We start from the raw sequence: 17,233 nt of genomic DNA, 5'->3' as shown, positions 1-17,233 counted from the left end.
TTCAAAGCTATCAAGACCTTTACTATCAACCACCACACAATTCTTCCAGCTTTTACCCATAGCCCAATTCCAAAGCACGTCCCACATTTTGGGTATTTGCAATAACAGCGCCCCACTCTTTTGGTGCCAAAATCTGTTTTTGTTCCTCAGGATCCTCAAAAAATACCACGAAATGGGTTGGCTTAAACAATAGGAATTTGTTTGCTTACATTTTTTTTAGGCTAAAAATAAGTCCAAATCAAGGTATTATCAAGGAGATGCTTTCTTCCTAAAGACTGATGTGATGAGACTGGCTGATGGTGCTCCTTAGCTCCTCTGTCACGTGACAAGGCACATGGTGGCAATTCCTGATCTCTTCTTTCTCTTCCAGGTCTTGTTAATTTTACCTTCTTGCTTCTTCTGACTTTTTTTTCTTCTTTCTTAATTAATTCTCTTATAAAGGACTCCAGTAATAGAATTCAGACCCATTCTGATTGAGGTGGGCCACACGTTAACTGCAGTAACATCATCAAAATGTCCTACTTACAATGGGTTTACACCCACATGAGTGGATTAAATTTAAGAACATGTTTTTTGGTGAGGTATATGTAACTTCAAAGTGTCACATTGCCTAACAAAAGGTCCTAGAGATTCTTCCCAATATTTACTTCTAAGAGTTTTACAGCACTGTTTGTAATATTTAGGTCTTTGAGCCATTTATTTTGACTTTGGTGCATGGTATGAGAGAGAGGTTCACCTTCGGTTTTTGCATATGGACATCCAGTTGTTCTAGCACAATTTCTTGAAGAAACTATTTTTTCACAATTGAGTAGTCTTGGCAAACTTGTCAAAAATCAGTTGACCATAAACGTGAGAGCTGATTTCTGAACTCTCAATTTGATTCCACAAGTCTATTTGTCTGTCCTTGTGCCAGCACCATGATGTTTTGAAAGCTGGGGATTTGTAATAAGTTTTTTTTTTTCAAAGATTTATTTATTTATTTCTCTCCCTTCCCCCCTCACCCCAGTTGTCTGTTCTCTGTGTCTATTTGCTGTGTCTTGTTTCTTCGTCCGCTTCTGTTGTTGTCAGTGGCACAGGAATCTGTATCTCTTTTTGTTGCATCATCTTGTTGTGTCAGCTCTCAGTGTGTGCGGTGCCATTCTTAGGCAGGCTGCACTTTCTTTCATGCTGGGCGGCTCTCCTTACAGGGTGCACTCCTTGTGTGTGGGGCTTCCCTACGTGGGGGACGCCCCTGCGTGGCAGGGCACTCCTTGTGCGCATCAGCACTGCACATGGGCCAGCTCCACACGGGTCAAGGAGGCCTGGGGTTTGAACCACAGACCTCCCATGTGGTGGACGGATGCCCTAACCACTGGACCAAGTCTGTTTCCCTGTAATAAGTTTTAAGATCAGGAAGTGTGAGTCCTCAAACTTTTTTTTTCACAATGGCTTTTTTTATTCAGGGACACTTACCATTCCATAAACTTTTTTTTTTCAGGCTTTGATGTTTTATTGCAGCAAAATTTCAATGACAGGTAGCTTTTATTCACAGAATTTAACATGTAGGGAGATAGTCCAACACACTTGGATACAAGTGAGGATACTTTCAAGCCTGTTAATGTATTTTCTTATTTTTAGTTTGCATATAAAAAGCAATCTGCTTCACTTTCATAAAAACCCAAACATTAGAAATGAAAAATAAACCCTCCCATACCCATCCCTTAATTAAATATACAGACAACTTAGAGACAAAACAATTTAGATTGGTTTAATCTTGAAGTGCAATCCAATAAGGCTGAAAACTAAACATTTCAGGTCCTGTACCAAATAGTAAAATATTCGAAGACATTCAGGATCCTTTGACTGATTTACATCAATAAAAGAACCTATTTTTGATGTGGTACAAGAAATGTGTCATCTCCAATTACAATTTCAAGCTCCTGTCTTCCAACCCTGTCAGGGAGAGGCCACAAAGCATCATCTTCTTTTGTAATTTCACTGTCATCAATAATTCTCTTCAGTTCTTTCATTACACTTTTATGTACATATGCCTCTTTTCTGATCATCACATCCTTTTTGTAATCGCTGTTGTTGGCATATATAAGCTTTTCCCTCAACGTTGCGGTGGCGCCGGCCTCTCCTCTGCTCACCGTCCGGATGAAACTCGAACTCCAGAAACTCGTGTCCAAATTTGCCCTTATGCCCTACGTAGTAGCGCAGGTAGAAATAGCTGGCCATAGACATCTTTGTCCCAGGAAAGCCCGCACAGGCCCAGACAACGTGCGCCCGGCGCCTGGCAGTGACCCGATTCCATAAACATTTGATGGTTGGCTTTTCCATTTCTGCAAAGAAGACTATTGGAATTTTGATTGAAATTGCATTGGATCTGTAAATCACTTTGGTAGAATTAACTCTTAACAATGTTTAGTCTTCTGATCCATGAACACGGAATGGCCTTCCCTTTATTTATGTCTTGGTTTCTTATGGCAATGCTTTGTAGCTTCCTCTGTACAAGTCCTTTATATTGTTGGTTAGATATATTCCTAGATGTTTGATTCTTTTAATTGCTATTGTAAATGTGATACCATTTCCTTGATTACTTTTACCCATTTGTTCATTACTAGTGTACAGAAATACCATCGACTTTGGGGTGTTGATCTTGTACTACACCATTTTGCTGAATTTATTTATTAGTTCTAACAGCACTGTAATGGATTTTTCAGAATTTTTTGTATATAGAACTTTGACATTTGCAAATAGAAAGTTTTACTTCTTTCCGATGTGGATGGCTTTTACTTCTTTTTCTTGCCTATCTACTCAGACTAGAAATTCTAGTACGATGGTGTTTGAGGGCATCCTTGTCTAGTTCCCTACCTTACAGGGAAAATTTTCAGCCTTTCTGCACTAAGTATAATAGCTGTGGGTTTTTCATTTATGCCCTTTATTATGTTGAAGAGGTTTCCTTCTATTCCTGTTTTTCTAAATGTTTTTATCAAGGAGTGCTGGATTTCATCAATTAAGATGATCATGTGTTTTCCCCCTTTCATTCTGTTAAAGTGGTGTATTATTTATTTTCTTATGTTGAACCACTTTCGTATACCTCAGATAAATCTCATTAGATCATGTTGTATAAGTCTTTTAATGTGCTATTGGATTCTGGTTTTTTTTTTAGGAATTTTGCATCTATATTCATAAAAGATATTCGCCTGGGTTCTTCGTTCTTGTGATATCTCTATCTGGCTTTGATATGAGGGTGATGGCCTCCTAGAATAAGTAACAGATATATTTTTAAAATATTCACTTCTTGGTTATCATGGAACTTAAATTTAACATCTTAAGTTTTTAAAAATCATGTTTAAGAGGACAAAAAATTAACTTATAGGTAACATACATATAAACTTTTCCTACATCCCTCCATCCCCCAACTTCCTTTTTAACATGTTACAAATTATATCTTTTGACACTGTTTGTCCAAAACCATAGATTTATCATAACATTTATACATTTACACTGTAGAATCTTTAAGAAGTAAGCAATAATTATATACCCAAAACTACAATTAGTACTGACATTTATAAATACTCATATAGTTATCTTTATTGGAAGACTTTCCTTTCAGTCTGAAGAACTCCTTTTAGCGTTGCTTGTGAGGCAGGTCTAGTAGGACTGAACTCCCTTAGGTTTTGTTTATCTGGGAATTTCTTAAACTAGCTCTCACTTTTGAAAGAAAGATTCACAAGATATAAAATTCTTGGCTAGAAGTTGTCCTTCAGAACTCTGAGTATTTAAACACCCTGCCTTCTTGCTTCCATGATTTCTGATGAGAAATTGGCATGTAATCTTATCAGGACTCTCTTTTTCCTAACACAGTTGCTTTTTTCTTGCAGCTTTTAGAAGTCCCTCCTTGTCCTTTGTATTCAATAGCTTTTCTACTATATGTCTGGGTGTATTTCTCTTCATGGTTATCCTATATGGTGTTTGTTGGGCTTCTTAGATATGTATATTCATGCCTTTAGCCTAGTTAGGGAAGTTTTCTGTCATTATTCCTTTTAATGTTTCATCTGGCCTTTTTCTTTTCCTTCTTCTGGGGCTCCCATAATGCCTATATTGGTATGCTTGATGGTGCTTACAGGTCTCTTAGGCAATTTTTGCTTTTTTGAATTCTTTTTTATTTCTGTTTCTCAGCCTGACTCATTTCAATTGTCTAGCCTTTGAATTTACTGAGTCTATTTTTTGCCAGTTCTAATCTGTTATTGAAACCAGAGGTTTTTTCTTCAGTTATCGGTTCTTTATCCCCAGCAGTTCTGTTTGGTTACCCTTAAAATTTTCTATCTCTTTGTTCATTTTCTATCTTCATTCTTTTTCCTCTTAATATAGTTTAATTCTTTCTCAGTATTTTCCTTCATCTATTTGAGCATACTGAAGATAATTTTTAAAAAGTCTTTTTCTGCTATATCTACAGTCTTGTCTTCTTTATTGATCTTTTTTGGACTTTATCCTCTTTCTTTGGATAAGCTACCATTTCCTGTTGGTCTTATCATCTTTTGTTGCAGAGATTTAGGCCCTTAGCTGTTTCTTGGTTTTGTATTCTGCTAGAAGATGACGGATTTTCTTGAGTGCCTGGAGCTAATAAAACCAAGCAAATTAAAAACCTAACTTTCACAGTCTTTGCAAATTGACTTTGCATTGGCTGGTGTTCTCCTTAACATTTCAGAAATGTTGACAGAAAGGTCAAGCCCAGCTGAATAGGAAGTTCAGGGCCCTCCCTATCTTTACTAAACCTGTGTCTTGTCCTAGGCTTGTGCTTGCTAGTGGTATTAGGAGCTCCCGTGATTAGAGGAGGCAGTGAAGAAGGGCCAGCAAGGTTGCCAGGAATATCTATGGCTTTTCAAAGCTCCATTTTCTTAATTTGGCAGTTGCCCAGTAAATGCAGACCTTTAACTGTGTTCTATCATTTTAAGACTACTTTGCCACTCTTGCTTGAGGTTCAACAATGGCCGCCTCAGAGTCAGGACCCCAGCAATCTAAAGTAACCAATCAAAAGTAGCGACTGGAGAGAGGGGGCAAGATGGCAGCAAAGTGAAGGGTTCCAAGAGTTAGATTATCCTACTGATAGCTGGAAAACGTGCTTATTGAAATTTCTCCACTTTAGCAGCTTTGAAAATTCTAAAACTAACTGAACCAGTTTTCTATGAATCTAACTTTAGAAGTGTACTTTTTGCACTTAGTTCCCTGAAGGATATTAACCAGACTGTCTCAGTTTTGCTTACAGGATTAAGATAATGCCTTAAAGCAAAAACCAGACAAAATGGTATAAATCTGTAACTTTTCTAAGAGACAAAGAGTTTGATATCCTTGATTGAGAAAGTAGCCATGAAGGCCTTGCATCTGCACAACTATTTCTAAACTGTGGTTTATTAGCTGCTGAAATCAAGGACAAGTTGGATGTGATTGAGACAACACAGGACTTAGAATTTGCACATACCCTCCTCAGAATACCTCTGGCATCACTTGTTTTTTATTTTTTACTTGTTTTTCTTCTTCCTCTACCCTCTCTTTTGCCTTTAAAAACTCTAGTTTCCATTCTTACTTTGAACTGGTTTGGGGAAGGTTCCCCCAGTTCCTTGTTTGTGTACTCATAATAATTGCCTTTTCACTAAAAGACATGTTTTTCCTTTGTAGAGCAGTATCAGGTGGGCCTGTCTATTAGAAATAGCCATCCTTATGGAAACACTAAAGGGCAGTTAGTAAAATAAGTCAAACTATCTAAATTACCTGTTTGGGGGCCCAGGAGACAAAAGAGCATCCTGCAACATCCTTGGATAAATGGAAGGAGGAGACTGTCCACCTGCATTGAAGATTCATGAGTAGAGCACTCCACACCATGGAGGCCCATGCCCATCCTCCACTGGCAGCACAAGCTGCCTCAGGAGCTAGTCCTTGGCTGGATTTGGAAGCTCCATGTCCAAAAACAAGGGAGGAAGAGATGGTCAGGCACCAATTTCAGCTACTGATTTGTAAATTCAGGTCCAATTCAAAGGACAGCTAAAATTTGAACCTGTTACGTTGGAAAGATGCTGGTAGCCTCCGTTTTAACTCTGCCCCTGGCATGAGTGGAAGCAGGGCTAACTGAAAAGCACAGTGAATGTAGGGGTCCACTTCTTTCCACCCAGGTTGGATTGCAGCCTTAGCCTGGGCTCCAACCCCACCTCCAGCAAGGAGGTAGCTGGAGGGACTTGCAGTAGCCTCTCTGGGCAACTGCAGTCATGTTCATCCCACACTGACTAGAATGGTGGGAAAACTTGTGGATACATCTCTGCCCCCAACAGTATAGGAGGGGGGTGGTGTTTCCTCAACCTCCCTGGGCAACTGCAGGCATTTTGGCCTGCATGGACTAGAGTGTTGGGCACTCCTGGGGTTCCATCCCACCCCTGACAGGGAAGAAGGGATGGTGCTTTCCCAACCTCTCTGGGCAACTGAAGCTGTTTTGGGCCCACATGAACTAGATTATGGGACACATCTGTGGCTCCATCCCCACCCCTAAAGAGCAGGATGAGGATGAGTGCTCCACCAGCCTCTCTGGGCAACTGAAGTTACTTTTGAACTGCACAAAATGGATTGTTGGGAACACTGGAGGCTCCATTACCATCCCTGGCAGGGTAGGCTGGTGTCCAGTGCTCCCTCAATCTACCTGGGCAGCTGCAGTCAGTGTTGACTCAGTTTAGTTTGCTGTTCACACCTGCAGCTCCATCCCCACCCCAGGCAAGGGATGAAGGGGTATGGAACTTCATCAGTCTCTCTAGGCATCTACAGAAGGTCTTGGCCTGCATGGCTTGAGTTACTGCACACAGCTGCAGCTTCATCACTACTCCTGGCAAGGTAATGGAAGTTGGGGCTCGTAATCACCCCACCTCCTTGCCACCTGTGAAATGAGTGCACCTCCACCCCCTCCTGGCAACAATGAGTCTGAATGAGGCAGTGCGAAACAGAACCAGGCATCACACAGAATTTTCCAGCCTCCTCCTCCCACTTTCCCCCAGATCTGCAGTGTTCTACTAGACTATGGACTTTCAAGATAGCTGATTCAAGCAGATCCTGCCTGCTTAGCAGATGTTCTAGTGGAGGGACTGATTCCTGGAATTTCCTACACCACTATCTTCCCACAATCATCTCTGATCGGTAGTTTTAAAACTATTTTAAAATAAGACTTTTAGTTTTACTTTTAAACAGTGATTGAAATCTCATATGTAAAATTCAAAAAAAAAAAAGTGAGAGGCTGTGATTAGAGGCAACAAAAGTTGCTGGACACGTAGCCACTTTAGCTCCTCTATGTTGTCCTCTAGAGGCAGGTTAGTTTAGGAAAAAGGAAGATGAGCCACAGCTGAGTCCTGGCAGAGACCGTGGCCATGAGACACAGGACTGTGAAACCCTGCCCGGAAATACCCTGAGGGGAAGACTGCAGGAAAGACCCCAGCCACAAGGTCCCGTCTAGGTCTAGGAGAGGCCCTAGATACCTTCAAAAAGGCATCATCATTGACCCCTGACAACTAAAAGGTGGGGTAACCATCAGAACAGCAAACAGCTAGGGCCCCTCTCCCAACGTTAAGAAGGGGAGGAGTGAATAACGGCTTAATAAGGTAGCTTCATAAGCCCAAAATGCTCTCTCTGCCTAGAGGAGGTCACACCTACACCTGGGGTGTATTATTCTGTTCTTTTCCCCCATTTCTCCATTAAATCTGCTATTTTCTCCCATTCATATTCTTTTCTCCTATTTTTCAATAAACTACTGGCCTACCCTATGGTGTGTTCTTAAATTATTTTATGTAACATAGCCAAGAACCTGGAGGAATACATCACCTCCCCCAGCTGATTCTAGAGGGCAGGTAGCTCTCCCCAGCCCCAGCAAGGACTGGTGAGTCTAAACTTTTAATTATAGTGTGTTTGTGCCCTCTTTTGGTTGCCTGCCATATCCTCTTCTGCCAGCTACTGCTGTCCTCATTTTGGGTCTGTGAGATGCTTCGGAATGTCTTAGAAACTAAGAATGCTTTTGCTAGCAAAGCTTGGGTACCATCCTTGGTAGTACAGGGAAGTTCTGTTCCTTCTCAGCCCCTGGGAGGCCCTGACATTGCCTTGCCTGCCCTGCCTCCCAAGGCTGTTTTCTAGCAAAGACAGAACATTTAGGCTCTTATGCTTTAGTGGACTGTGAAAATCCCTGGCAGTGGCCATAAAATGAGATCACTCAGGAAAAAAAAAAAAAAGCTTTCAAGCCAGGCCTTCTTCTAGGAAGAATCACATGTGCAGCTTGGTTGCTTTGGTCCAGAATCCAGGTCCCGACATCTCCCAAGACCTAGTTTGCCATGTGGCCCCTGATGGATGACATGACTCTGAATTTTCAGGATGCTGAGACCAGAGCAGTTCTTTAGACTGGGGAACAGAGCAGGAAGCTGCCTTCCATGCCTTTAAAACATCCTCCAGCCTTAGGAACCCCTCACCTAAACAAGCCTTTCTCTCCCTGTGTAACTGAGATGAAGGCAGTGCCTCTAGGAGGGTTAGTCCAGAAACTGCGTGAGATTTCCCAACCAGTAGCTTATTCCTCCAAACTTCTGGAAAGCACAGTGCAGGGATGGCCACCTTGCCTGAGAGCAATGGGGGCACATGCCCTTCTAATTGAGCAAGCCATCAAATTAACCTGGGAGCAAGCTCTCACAGTCTTTACCCCACAACAGGTGAAAGATGTCTTGAGGCCAGGGCACCAATGGCTTACAGGCAGCCAATTAATTAAATACTAGTTTCAAAACTAGAGACCTCTGAGGTGCAGGTGAGGGCAGGTCAGATCCTCAGCCCAGCCACCTTGCTACCAGCAGAGGGCCCAACGTCAGATCCTGGGGGGCTCCTCCTCCACTCCTGCCTTAAGTTCTTAACTAAAATGACTCAAGCATGCCAAATTTAAAGGACAAGCCTCCAGCAAACCCAGACTTTGAGTGGTTCACATACGGAAGCAGTTTTATTAGGGAAGGAATTAAAAGAGCAGGCTTTGCAGTGGTCTCTCAATATGAAACCATAGAAGCCCAAGCTCCTCCCTTGGGACCTCAGCCAAGAGGGCAGAGGTGACTGACTTCACCTAAAGTTTAAAGTTGGCAGCTGGGAAAAGAGCGAATATACAGACTTCATATATGCTTTCCTCATTCTCCAGGCTCACTCTGCTGTGTGGTGAGAATGAGGTTTGCTTACTAACAGTGAGCCATCTATTAAACACTGGCAAGAAATCCTGGACTTCCTGGAGGCTGTTCATTGCCCCAAGAAATAGCAGTTATGCATTGTCCAGGACACCAGAAGGTGGACACTGCTATAGTTAGGGGAAGAGCAGAGGCAGCAGTTACTAGCATCTAGGAGCTCAGGAGCAAAATGCTCCCTAGCCCCAGGCATGAATTCTAATCAAAACCTGGCAGAAGAAAAGGCCTCACTTCCAGTTAGAACAGAAATGGAAGGGAACTTACTCTTTGGTTCTGATCACTCCCACAGCTGTTAAGGTTAAAGGAGATGCCAGCTGGGAGCACTTATTCCAAGTGAAGTCAACTGCCCAAGGAAGTGGCAACTCACTGGAAGCACCTGAGGGGACATGTGAGTGAAAGCCATTGGATGGCCTGGACTTCCTCTTCAAGAGACAAAGTTAAGTAGAGCGTGTGTCAAAGCCAACTGTTCTCTCTAACTCTAGCCAAAATGTCTATTGCTAGGGGGAGAGGGCAAGCCAGACACCGCTTAAGAAATCTTGTCTGTGTCCATTTCCTGTATTTTCTCACCATACAGTGGCTAAAAGGGCAATGCCTCTTCTCACCGTCTCCCCACCCCCTTAATTTTTAGGCATAACTATGGCAGTTATGCCTAAAATAAACTGGGGTTGGCAGTTTATAACAAACCCAGCAGGTCTATCCCAACCTCTCCCTAGAGCTAACCAACAGCACAGTAGTAACTAGCTGTGCCTTAGAAGCCCTAAAACAGCAAACAGACTCTCTTGCCATGTGGTGCTCCAAAATAGCAGGGCACTGAACATGCTAACAGCAGCACAGGAAGGAATATGTCTGTTCCTCAAGGAGGATTACTGTTTCCATGTAAATCATTCTGGAATAGTCTGGGAGAATTTGAAATCTACAAGAAGCCCGTTAACCTCAGGAGGATGCAGCCTCTGAAGGCATCTGGCCTTTCTCACTCTCATGGTCCAGCATGTCTTGGCTGGCCCTTTTTTGGGGCTTGCCTAGAACTGTCTTCTCCATCCTTTTAGTAAGGCCATCTATCTTAAATTCTAAGTTTGTTACTTTGAGAATCAATGCCTCATGTGGGGATTTGCTCCAGTTCCAACCATCGTGCTAGACTTGTCCTCCCTCACCTGCAATAGAATAGCCAGAGGGTTTTATACCTTGTCAGTTAGGGCCTGATTCCTCTAGCCAGCAGAAAGCAGAAACAGATGAATGACCTTTGCCTTTCAGCACCCCCTTCAGAATAAACTCTCTGAGGGGTGAATTAAGGCAGGTTGGTTTGAAGAAAAGGAAGATGAACTACAGCTCATCACAGAGAATGTGGCTGTGAGACGAGTGGCAGTGTAACCCCACCTGGAAAACTCCTGAGGGGAAGGCTGTAGGAAAAATCCCATGAGACCCCAGCTATGAGGTCCCGTTCAGGTCAAGAAGTTCCAGATACCTTCAAAAAGGCTTCACCTTTGGCCCCCTGGGAACTGACAGATGGGGTAACATATTGGAACAGCAAATGACAAGGCCTCCCCACCAACATTAGGAAGGGGAGGAGTGAATAATTGCTTATTAAGGATAACCCCATAAGGCCAAATGATCTGCCTAGAGGAGCCTGCACCTACATCTGGGTTGTGTTATTGTGTTCTTTTTCCCCATTTCTCAATAAACTCTCTTCTTTTCTCCCATTTGTTTTTGACATTTAAAAAATATATATTTTAAATTTATTTTTAAAAGATAAATAGATCACACAAAATGTTACTTTAAAAAATATAGGAAGTTCCCATATACCCCATTCCCCACACCCTCACTTTTCCCACATCAATAACTCCTTTCATTAGTATGGTACATTCTTTGCATTTGATGAATATATTTTGCAGCACTGCTACACAGCATGGATTATAGTTTACATTGTAGTTTGCCTTCTTTTCCAGTCCATTCAGTGGGTTATGGCAGATATATAATGTCCTGCATCTGTCCCCGCAATATCATTCGGGACAACTCCAAGTCCCACAAATGCCCCCATATCACAACTCCTTTTTCCTCTGCTTACGTTCAGCAACTCCCATGGCCATTGTCTCCACATCAAAGATATAATTTCTTCCTTTGCTAGAGTACAATAATTCTATAGTAGAATACCAGTAAATCCACTCTAATCCAGATCTTATTCCTCCAACCTGAGGACCCTGGGAAGGCGATGGCTGCTCCACCCCAACTGAGAGGTACCTTTGATCCCACATGGCTGGTGGATAGGACTCTCATGCACACAGCTGTAGACTCTCTTGGTCCCTTGGTGTGGTGATTGTCCATCCTTACCTCCCTGTCAGCTGACCTGGGTAAGTCCAATGAACTGGAAAGGAGAGGCTGCAAAACTGCTGAGGCTCAGGGCCCAGCTGGCACATGGACAGACCAGAGATTCAAGTCTCCTGGGCATACACCAACCACAGTGTCAACCACAGGCTCAATAAAAGAGACAGAAGAGGCATGTGTGGAGAAGTCATGTCTGAGTCCAACTCCATCACCCTCAGGAGCATCACTACCTGGGATTGTATCTACTTTGGCTGTCTCTGAGATTCTGCTGAGATGTGCATAAGCATGACTCCTCTGATGACCTCCCAACTCATTTTGAAGTCACTTAGCCACATAAAATCATTTGTCTTTACCATTTTCCACTTTTTTTTTTTTTTTTTTATTTAATTTCCCCCCCTCCCCTGGTTGTCTGTTCTTGGTGTCTGTTTGCTGCGTCTTGTTTCTTTGTCCGCTTCTGTTGTCGTCAGCGGCACCCGCTTCTGTTGTCGTCAGCGGCACGGGAAGTGTGGGTGGCGCCATTCCTGGGCAGGCTGCTCTTTCTTTTCACGCTGGGCGGCTTTCCTCACGGGCGCACTCCTTGCGCGTGGGGCTCCCCCACGCGGGGGACACCCTTGCGTGGCACGGCACTCCTTGCGCGCATCAGCACTGCGCATGGCCAGCTCCACACGGGTCAAGGCGGCCCGGGGTTTGAACCGCGGACCTCCCATATGGTAGACGGACGCCCTAACCACTGGGCCAAAGTCCGTTTCCCCATTTTCCACTTTTATTCAAGTTCTTTTTCTAGCTGCATCACCAGCCAGTGCTTGGTAGTAATACTTTGGTGCCAGGGTGACTCAACCCTGGGAGTCATGTCCCACACTGAAGAGAAGGTAATGCATTTATATTCTGAGTTTGGCTTAGAGAGTGGCCACATTTGAGCAACTTGGAGTTTCTCGGGAGATAACTTTTAGGCACCCTACTGCTCTAGGCCAAGTTGTAATTTCAAGTGCAACAGACTCATAAGCATATGCACCTGTATCAAGGGCCCATCATTGGGCCATCCTTCTTCACTGGCCATTGCCCTTGCAGTTGGGGGGTTGTTGCTGTTCCATTAGGGAATGTGACAGAGTTCCCCAGGATGGGAACCCAGCACTCCCTCAGTTGTCATGTGAATTTCTACCCAGTGTGTCAATAGCCAGTGAACATCTGAACATATCTATATACCATACATGCAGGCCCAGGTGAACTCCCTTCCATGCATCCCCCACTATATTCCAACAAGAAGGCCAACTTAGAGGAAATGGACAAATTCCTAGAAACACATAAGCAGCCTACATTGATGAAAGAAGAAACTGATGATCTCAACAGACCAATCACAAGTAATGAGATAGAAGCAGTCATTAAAAATCTCCCAACTAAGAAGAGCCCAGGACCAGATGGTTTCACAGGTGAATTCTACCAAACATTCCAGAAAGAACTAACACCAATCTTGCTTAAACACTTCCAAAAAATTGAAATAGAAGGACCATTGCCTAACTCATTCTATGATGCCAACATTACCCTAATACCAAAGCCAAACAAAGATGCCACAAGAAAGGAAATTTACAGTCTAGTATCTCTAATGAACATAGATGCTAAAACCCTCAACAAAATACTTGCTAATCATATTCAACAAAACATCACACGAATTATACATCATGACCAAGTGGGTTTTACCCCTGGTATGCAAGGGTGGTTCAATATAAGAAAATCAATGTAACACACCACATTAACAAATTAAAAGAAAAAACTCATGTGACCATATCTAGAGATGGAGAAAAAGCATTCAGCAAAATGCAGCACCCTTTTTGATAAAAACACTGCAAAGGATAGGAATAGAAGGAAACTTTCTGAACATGGTAAAGGGTATATATGAAAAACCCACAGCTAACATCATTTACAATGGTGAAATACTAAAATATTTCACTCTAAGATTGGGAACAAGACAAGGATGCCCACTAGCACCCCTTCTATTTAACGTTGTGTTAGAAGTACTTGCTCAAGCACTGAGGCAAGAAAAAGACATCCAAATTGGAAAGGAAAAAGTCAAAATTTCATTATTTGCCAGTGACATGAGCCTATACATAAAAAGGCCAGAGAAATCTACAACAAAGCTTCTAGATTCATATGAGTTCAGTATATTTGTGGGCTATAAGATCAATGTGCAAAAATCAGTAGCATTTTTGTACACCAATAATGAGTAATCTGAGGAGGAAATCAAAGAAAAACATCATTTACAATAGTAGATTTAAAAAATCAAATACCTAGGAATAAATTTAACTAGAGATGTAAAGACTTATGCACAGAAAACTACACAATACTATTAAAGGAAATCAAAGAAGACTTAAATAAATGGAAAAATATTCCCTGTTCATGGATAGGCAGACTAAATATCATTAAGATGTCTAACCTACCAAAACTAATCTACAGATTTAATGCAATCCCCAAAAAAATCAACACAACATTTTTTACTGAATTTGAAAAACTGACTGAAATTTATTTGAAGGGAAAGAGGTCCCAAATACCTAAAGACATACTGAAAAAGAAAAATGAAATTAGAGGAATCAGACAACCTGAGTTTAAAACATACTACAAAGCTAGAGTGGTGAAAACAGCATGATCTTGGCACAAGGACCAATGGAACCAAATTGAGATTTCGGATGTAGATCCTCACAAATACAGTCATCTGATATTCGACAAGGGACCAAGCCCACTCAACTGGGAGAGAATGACCTCTTTACTATATAGTGCTTGGAGAACTGGATATCCATATGCAAAAGAATGAGAGGAACACTATCTCACACCTTATACAAAAACCAACTCAAGATGGATCAAAGATCTAAATATATGAGCCAAGACCATAAAGACCTTGGAAAACAATGTAGGGGAGCATCTATAGGACCTTGTAATAGGAAATGGCTTCATGAACTTCACTTCCAAAGCATGAGCAGTGAAAGATAAAATATATATACAAGACCTTCTCAAAATTAAAACCTTTTGCACCTCAAAGGAGTTTGTCAAGAAAGTGAAAAGACAGCTCACCCAAACAGAGAAAATATTTGGTAACCATGTATCTGATAGGAGACCAATATCCAGCATATATAAAGAAATCCTATAACTTGAAATTTAAAGGACAAACAACCCAATTAAAAAATGGGCAAGAGATGAGAAGAGGACTTGGCCCAGTGGTTAAGGCATCTGTCTACCACATGGGAGGTCCACAGTTCAAACCCCTGGCCACCTTGACCCGTATGTAGCTGGCCCACACACAGTGCTGATGGGCGCAAGGAGTGCCCTGCCACGCAGGTGGTCCCCCGCGTAGGGGAGCCCCATGCACAAGGAGTGTGCCCTGTAAGGAGAGCTGCCCAGCATGAAAGAAAGTGTAGCCTGCCCAGGAATGGTGCCACACACACGGAGAGCTGACACAACAAGATGACACAACAAAAAGATTCCCATGCTGCTGACAACAACAGAAGTGGACAAAGAAAATGCAGCAAATAGACACAGAGAACAGACAACCAGGTCAGGGGGAAAGGGGAGAGAAATGAATGAATGAATGAATGAATGAATGAATAAATCTTAAAAAAAAAAATGGGCAAGAGATTTGAACAGATGCTTCTCCAAAGAAGAAATACAAATGGCTAAAAAACACATGAAAAGATGCTCAAAATCACTAGCTATTAGGGAAATGCAAATCAAAACTATAATGAGATACCATCTAACATCCATTAGTTTGGTGGCTATTAAAAAAACAGAAGACTACAAGTGTTGGAGAGGATGTGCAGGAATGGGAACCCTCATCCATTGCTGGTAGGAATGTAGAGGGATCCAGCCATTTTGGAGGACTAGCTATAGATTTACCATGTGACCCAGCAATTCCACTGCTGGGTATATACCCAGAACTGAAAAGAAGGACACGAACCAATATATGCATATCAATGTTCATAGTGGCATTATTCACTATTGCCAAAAGTTGGAATCAACCCAAATGCCCATCAACTGATGAATGGATAAACAAAGTGTGATATATACATACAATGAAATACTGCTCAGCCGTAAAAGGGAATACAGTACTAACACACAGGATAACATGGATGAATCTTGAGGACCATTTGTTTTCCATTCTTTTTTCTCCTATCTCTCAATTAACTACTGGCCTACCCAATGATGTGTTCTTAAATTCTCTTACATGACATAGTCAAGAACCTGGAGGAATCCATCATCCCCCTCCACTTCCCCTCCACCCACCGAGGAGTATTTTCTGAAATCCACTGAATTAACTTGCTGTGGAAATACATGTCTTTTTAAAACCATGGTTGTGTGAGCACAGTGATTTTAAAAGAATGGTTCCCTCAGATACTTTTATTCATATATTTAATTAATCATCCTTTGATATACCTGAAGAAAAAAATATCTTGAAACCTGGCCAAAAAATGTTCCTGCACTATTTTTTCTGTTACTTAAAACTTTAAAATGCTCGTTTTGTTTTTTTTTAGATTTATTTATTTATTTATTTCTCTCCTCTCCTCCTCCCCCCCCCCCCCACCTAGTTGTCTGTTCTCTGTGTCTATTCGCTGCATGTTCTTCTTTGTTCGTTTTCTGTTGTTGCCAGCGGCACGGGAATCTGTGTTTCTTTTTGTTGTGTCATCTTGTTTTGTCAGCTCTCTGTGTGGGCGGCGCCATTCCTGGGCAGGCTGCACTTTCACGCTGGGCGGCTCTCCTTACGGGGTGCACGCCTTGCGCGTGGTGCTCCCCTTGCATGTGGTGCTCCCCTATTCGGGGAACACCCCTGTGTGGCAGGGCACTCCTTGTGCGCATCAGCACTGTGCATGGGCCAGCTCCATACAGGTCAAGGAGGCCCGAGGTTTGAACCGCAGACCTCCCATGTGGTAGATGGACGCCCTAACCACTGGGCCAAGCCCTCCTCCCTACTCTAAGTTCTTATACCAGTTGCAGATCCTTTCACTGGGCCTAAGTGGGGAGTGCTTGCCTTTTTGATACTAAAATATGCATTCTTTGTAAAATAAAGTGGCTTGTGATGTCTTTAATGGTTAACAATATTAGGAAAATATTTATCACTGGAGACCTAAGTGCATTTGGAATTCTGATCTCAATCAGGCTCATGGGACATCTGGGGGAAAAATGGGGCAGGAAAGACTTCTGGCTGACCCTGTTTCACATTGCCTCATTCAGACTCATTGTTGCCAGATGGGTGTGGAGGTTCACAACACATGTGGCAAGAAAGTGGGGTGATTACCAGTCCCAATTTGCATCACTTTGTTGAATCTCATGGCTACTGCATAGGGTGGAAGCTCAGCTCTGAACTCAGGGCCCCCTTCTGTCTCTTGACAGGGATTTTGGCTTTATCAGGCTGAGCGGATGAGCTCTCACACAGATGCTCAACCACTGTAACAGCAGTGAATGAACAAGAGCACCACCTGGTTCTATCATGTGGTGAATGGAAGAAGAGCCATTTATTTCTGCTTATGTTAGCAGATTGGGACTACAGGCTTCTGCAGTTTCCTGTCCAGGAAAAATGGTAGCCAGTTAAGAAAATCAGGGAACTAACCACCATGTGCAATTACTCAAGCTCCTAAGGAGTCCACATTCTTTCAACTCTGTTTCATTATATGCCTGTTTAGAATTTCTAAAGTTTTTAGTTATAAGGTAAAGTATCTAGCAGA

Source organism: Dasypus novemcinctus (assembly GCF_030445035.2).
Source record: "Dasypus novemcinctus isolate mDasNov1 chromosome 8 unlocalized genomic scaffold, mDasNov1.1.hap2 SUPER_8_unloc_2, whole genome shotgun sequence".
NCBI lineage: Eukaryota > Metazoa > Chordata > Mammalia > Cingulata > Dasypodidae > Dasypus > Dasypus novemcinctus.
This window is presented reverse-complemented; position numbering follows the sequence as displayed.